Source organism: Fukomys damarensis, unplaced genomic scaffold (genome assembly GCF_012274545.1).
Source record: "Fukomys damarensis isolate Sample0158 unplaced genomic scaffold, DMR_v1.0_HiC HiC_scaffold_30, whole genome shotgun sequence".
NCBI lineage: Eukaryota > Metazoa > Chordata > Mammalia > Rodentia > Bathyergidae > Fukomys > Fukomys damarensis.
The window spans coordinates 62,611,245-62,615,863 of record NW_022900942.1 but is presented as its reverse complement, the minus strand read 5'-3'; the positions used below and the strand labels follow the sequence as shown (position 1 = coordinate 62,615,863).

The 4,619-nt window shown below is 44.7% G+C and overlaps 1 long non-coding RNA gene across 2 annotated transcripts in view; it reads left to right on the top strand.

Moving 5' to 3' along the window:
- LOC104872428 overlaps positions 1-4,288 on the top strand; it is a 16,292-nt gene extending 12,004 nt beyond the window's left edge. For both annotated transcript variants that reach the window (XR_783170.2, XR_783171.1), the window contains exons 2-3: positions 2,325-2,805; positions 3,852-4,288. This is a non-coding gene — a long non-coding RNA (uncharacterized LOC104872428). The remainder of the gene's footprint in view (positions 1-2,324; positions 2,806-3,851) is intronic.
- The last annotated feature ends 331 nt before the right edge of the window (positions 4,289-4,619 follow it).

Genomic DNA, 4,619 nt, shown 5'->3' with positions numbered 1-4,619 from the left:
GATCGCGTGGAAAAAAAAAAAAAAAAAAAAAAAAGCAGAAATCCCATAGACTCTTCACAACCAGATTCTCTGATTTGGTTCATTATTTTCCATACACAGGTGCGAGGACATGCACACAAAATTACATTGTACAGATCTCTTTTCCATAAATCAGTTTAATGTAAGTTGCAAATACATTGTCCTTTGACTGCTAAGCACTTCGCTGTGGCTTTCCTGATAAGGACAGCCTTTTACTAATAAACTATCAAAATTAGACAATTAATACTGAACATTGCTATTACCTAATGTATGACCAGATTTGTATTTTTATGGTTGTCAGATGATGTTCTTCATAACAAAACAAAAAGTTTCAGACTAAGATTCGATCTAGGATTGTCCTTCGGCCTCCTTTACTCTGGAACAATTTGTACCTCTCATTCACAACCTGCACATTTTTGAAAGTACGGTAACACCGACATATATATATCCCAAAAGTAACACTATGAGCTTGGTGTGATGGCACACCATCTGTACTTTCAGCACTCTGGAAGGCTGAGGCAGGAGGATCTCAAGTTTCAAGCCCAGCCTGAACAATTTGGAGACTTAGCAAGACCCTGTCTCAAAATAAGAACAAAAAAAGGGACATAGCTCGGTGTGAAGGTCCTGCGTTTGGTTCCCAGTACCACACTCACAGACACACAAAGAGACACTACACCCTTTTCCACACCACATACCAAGTGGCACCTGACATCAGTGGTGATTCTTCTCTTGCTGGTGACATTAACGTTGATGACATTTTTAAGGTGGTAGCTGCCACTGTTCCTCACTGCAAACATTAATTTTTATTTTGTTACTGATAAACACTTTGAAACAAAGTTGGTGTCTTGTCCTTCAAAGTTTTATGCTGTCATTTCACAACCCATTTACGGGTACCCTACGATAGGAGGAGCTTTTCCTCCTCTGTTTGCCTGTTGGCTTGTCTGCGGTCAGTGAGTTATAATCCATTGCCATTATTATCTATTTGGATGCTCGGCATGTCCCATGTTTGGCCAGCGGGAGGTCCTAGTCTGGGACCTTTATCCTGTTGACTCACCCTCCATCACTCTCGGAGGGCTTACTTATTTTCTGACACGACAAAGCGTCTCTGGTCATTTCTCTGCTCTTCAGTGGGAAACTGGTGTGTGCACTGCTTCTGCTTTTCTGAGCAGACAAAGGTAGGGCCGTGCACACACACAGGCACACGCACACGCACACACACGCACACGCACACGCACACCCTCTTATGCCGGGAGCCACGAACTTGTGCTGACGCCTTCGATTTCAGCTCAGCCCCGGGACTGACGCCGTTCCCCGCTGCTCAGACGTGTGCCTTCCTTTCCAACAGCGAGCTGCTTTCCCTGGACCACGGCCACAACGGCTTTTCTTCTTGCTCAATCCTGGACTGCCGCAGCCAGGCCACGGCAAAGAACAGCCCTCCCAGCGATAATTAGATGCTCTTTTTCCTTTAGTCTGAGGACATAAGGTCAAAATATGGTGTTCAAAAGTTACTTGAGGGCTGGGGATTTATTTAGTTCAGTGGTTCCACCACTTGTCGTGCAAGCACAAGGCCCCGCGTTCAATCCCTGGTTAAAAAATTAAAAAGTTACTTGAGTTCGATCTGCCCTGCTCTTCAACTATTATTCTTTTGAAATGCATTTAGGTTTGCGTCTGTTTTATTTTACAGTCCCCTGTGTTTTTCTGATTTTTAGCATTGTCCTTTTTTGTTTTGTTTTGTTTCTTGTTTGTTTCATTTTTTGAGACAAGGTCTCTCTGTGTAGTCTACGATGGCCTTAAACTTACTATGTAGCCCGAGCTGTCCTGGAAGTGGCAGCGACCCTCCTGCCTCAGCCTCCTGAGTGCTGAGGTTCTGGGCTCATCATTCCTTTTCTATGTGCAATCTTAAAGTCTATTCTAAAGGAAAAGTTGTCCCAGGCAGAGTTGGGCCCCTGGTGCTGCTTGGCAGGCCAGTAACCCCACCCAGTACCCAGGAGCGTGGGCTTCTGGGGTTTCCCTCTCGTGTTTCTTTTTGAGAACCAAAAAGCAGAAATATGCATTTTTTTATACAGCACCGAGAGATCAGTAACTCTAATGCCTCTTCCCACGAAGTCAGGGAAAATCTGAATAATTGGCGGTGTCGCTGAGTTAGAATTTGAAACGAGAAATCATAAAAGGATTCATTAATTCAGTTGAAAATAGAGTGAAAGATGTAAGCATATGTTACATAGTTCACTTAGTTCTTAGACAAGAATATGGGAAAAGGTGCCGCTGTTTCATATATTTGGGTTTTTCCTTTCATCTTTATTTAGGTGAGGATGTTTGCTGTGCACAGAGATCGCACTCAGCACGGGGAAGCAACCCCCTCTCTGCCCTTCCGTGACGTCTGGCTCAACAGAAGACAGTGGGACGCTCCCCTCTGCTTCTGTAGGTAACTTGTTGAAATGTTTTGGTAGAAAAACCCCGGCAGCAGCTGCAACAGGAGAGGCGTCTTGGCAGCCTCGTCGGTAACGGCCTAGGGTCTTCCTCGATCCAGCCCTGAAACTCTTTCCTAAAAGCTGGTAGAGTGCAGCTTCTGAAACCACCCGATGAATCTTCTTACAGTCGCTCCCAATGCCTTGATCTGCCTCACGGTTTGATCTTTGATCGCGCTGCTTAACCGGTGCCTTTATGATGCGACAGGAAATAAAGGCTCCCCCAGTCCAGAACTTCCCAAAGGCGACCTCCTCACGCGGCCCCAGAACTTGCTGTAGTATCATCTCAAGGTATCGGGGAGCTGTAGAGCCCGCCTTGGTGAGTGGACCTTTCCCCAAATTAGATTTAAATTTAATCCAAAGTTATTTTAAAGTTTGATTTTGTCCACTAACAAGAGTTGTTTTGCTTAGAGTGCCAGTCTTACTTCGCTCACAGTTGAGAAAAGAACTGTCAAGTGCTATGTTGGTCTATCGGTTTCGAGTAAAAATGGCACATCATGAAAAGCAGAATTGCAGCTTGCAATTCAGACAATAGCAGGAATACTTTTCCCCACGGTAGCCATCCTAGTCTGCACAGCTTCCTGTTGGCTGGCATGTGCCGATAATTCCTCCAGGCAGTAGGCTGAGGCAGGAGGATTTTGAGTGTAAGGCCGGCCTGGGCTACGTAATAAAAAGATATGTACTCTGGGTCAAGGTCTGATGAAATCGCTTTATCAATAATCCTTGAGTGAATCTGTCGTCTCTTTTTGCTGACCGTGTTTGGCAGAGTTGAGTATTTGCCATGGCCTTGCCTTGGGAAGAAGCTAGCATTTCACGCTGCACCGCTTTTGTACCGCCAATGCAAGGGTCCGCACAGTGCAACAGCGGTCTTAGGGTCAGTCAGGAAAGAGGTTTGACCTCGCAGGCCACCCCGTGTGTCTCAGGGGACTCAGAGTTGTGTGGACCACATTTTGAGAAAGGTCGCTGACAGCGCTTTTCAAAGTCACGCTTTCATTTTCTTGTGTAAGAACATCTGAGGGTGGGGCGGAGCTCAGTGGGAGCGCGCTTGCTTGGCGGCACGAGGGGTGGGGTTCCGTTCCTAGCAGGTAAGTAGGATGGAAAGACGGGGAGGGAGAGAGAGAGGAAGAAAGAAAAAAGAAGAGAGAGGGAGGGAGGGAAAGAGGGGGAAGGACAGAGAAAGAAAGAAGAAGGAGGGCCAGGGATTTAGTTAAAAAAAAAAAAAGAATTCATTTTGGAAATTAGACCGTATCACTTTATAGAGATCGCCTGTGTTCATTTTTTATAAGTGCATAGTACTCCACTGTTAGATGTACCATCATTTAATAATCTCTTATGTTTGCACATTTGGGCCGTGATTGTAAACAGTTTCACCATGAGCCACCTGTTCTTGGACAGCTGTCTACAAGTGCGATCACTGTGTCGGAAACTGAACACACACGGTTACGTTAGGTATTGACAAAGTCTGCTTCACAAGTGATGTTCCAGTTTGCATTTCTATCAGCAGTGGCGGGGGGGGGTTCCAGTGTCCCCACAGGCTTGGCAACAGAGTGTGTCACGGAAGAGAGACATGTAAATTAACCCTGTGGTAGACACGGGCGATCTCCACAGCCAGCAGCAGCCTTTGCTCGGGACTTCCTCCTGCAATAAAAGATTTTGGGTCAATGGAACTGGAACTGGACCCCAGCCAAAGATGGAACGGAGCCCTTATCCGGGCGGCGCTGAGGACCTGGGCTGTCTCTTTTAGGAAACTCAAAGGTGGGACTTGCTTAATCAGACCTGGCTGTATACCAACCAAAATAGATGTAAGGATACGGAAAAAAAAAAAAAAAAAAAAAACCAACAAGAAGAAAGTCAAGTCCAAAATAGTGTAAAATGTCACATTTCAAGTCCTTTCACAGTAAGTTTATTTCACTAAATTTCTATTTGCAAAAATAGCTAAAAATGTTCCTATAAATACATTTTGGCACCTGCTTTACTTCTATAAAAAGATAGCATTTATTTACTTTTTTGCATTTGGTCATTTAGTGATAAATTTCTAAATATATAGTAGTACATATTTTGTGGTCTTATTTTAGTAACTGTGTGTGACATTTGAGAAACAGAAATTTGAAGTTGCCAATCCAGCCCACTAGA